The sequence below is a fragment of the Phytophthora infestans genome, genomic scaffold, assembly GCF_000142945.1.
Source record: "Phytophthora infestans T30-4 supercont1.45 genomic scaffold, whole genome shotgun sequence".
In the NCBI taxonomy this organism is placed as follows: domain Eukaryota; phylum Oomycota; class Peronosporomycetes; order Peronosporales; family Peronosporaceae; genus Phytophthora; species Phytophthora infestans.
This window is the reverse complement of record NW_003303714.1, coordinates 534,389-535,841: the sequence shown is the minus strand read 5'-3', so window position 1 is coordinate 535,841 and position 1,453 is coordinate 534,389.

The window sequence follows — 1,453 nt, the reverse complement described above, 5'->3', positions numbered from 1 at the left end:
GACTTCTTTACCGCGTTCATTCGACGCCGCCGCCCGTTGCGGCTCTCATTTTCTTCTTGGAACATGCTCCAAGGAGCCGCGTTCTCGTAGCGGGAGAACCGATTCCAGCCTGGCAGTGACCGCCTCTGGACCTTGCGATGCAGGATGAGCCACGCCCTCCGGGCCAAGCAAGGACATAAGCTTAGTAAGCGCGTCCTGCTGCGCCGGGGGCAAATTCGCGAACACGGGGTGTTCCATCCTCGCAGAGGATATAGTCAACCGACTCAGGAGCGGGATTGACTACAAGTGCTACCAAGTGCAGCGGGGCTGCCGTAGCTTTAGCGTCAGAGGAAGACGTTCGACTCAAAGAGTCACTAATACTAAGTTCCTTATCCAAAGGACACTTACAGCCCAAGACCAGGGCTCAAAGTTAACACCTTAACTTTTATGCTTCAAAACCAGAAGTGATTTATTTACTATTATTGCGGCCAAGCCGCCTAGGGGTAAATGTATCTCTTTAACTATCTAGCATAGTTAAACCTAATCAAATGCATAACGTGTGGCTTTCAGCCAACGTACTGAGAGACCTTGTTAACTCTCCAACTTATGTACTGAGAGTTTGTTAACTCGCCGGGTACTTCGTACCCCTGTGTGTTCCACACCATGTAACCCCGTTACACACTGTGTTACCCACACAGGAAGCGTGTTCAACGCCTTCCTCTTCAGTTAAGGTCTGGGCGACCGCGTGTGGCACTGTGTTACCCACACAGGAAGCGTATCCGACGTCTTCCTCTTCAGTTAAGGTCTGGGCGACCGTGAGTGGAACTCTGTTACCCACTCTGAACACGCTGTTCTCAGTGTTCATGACAGCTGCAGCTGTCTGCGGAACTAAGTTAACCGCCTGTGGACCTAAGTTACCCACTTGGCCGACGCCTCTTCTGGGCGCGGCCACCATCAAAACATCCTTGGAATCGTCATATACGTCGACGACTCCCAAGCATCTGCCGGATGCTTTGGTACCCAGGCAGCCCTCGCGGGCGCCCCGGGTCCTGACAGAGGTGGGAGCATGACTCACCAATGCTCTGTCGGACTTCTCAGGGCGGCTGGCACCGATTGCCTTGCCTCGCCAGTCGATCCAGGGCTCGTGCTTCTCAAGCCAGGGCATGCCCAGGATCATATCATATGGATCCATATCGAGAACAGTGAACTGTTCGAGGCTGTCAAAGTCTTCAAACTTGACGGCCAGATCCACTTGGACGTTGGGGACAGTGACGACCTTCCTTCCTACTAGTCGCACTGATACCGTTCCGTTGCCTATGCTTTCTCTCAAAGCATCAGACAACTTGTTGCTGTTACGAGCAACCGTCTGGCGGCGTGCGAAATTCTTCGACGCCCCAGAGTCAATCAAGATTCTAAAGGGATGATCGTATCCCCGTACACATCCGTGTACTATGAGCAACCCGCCGCTGCTCTT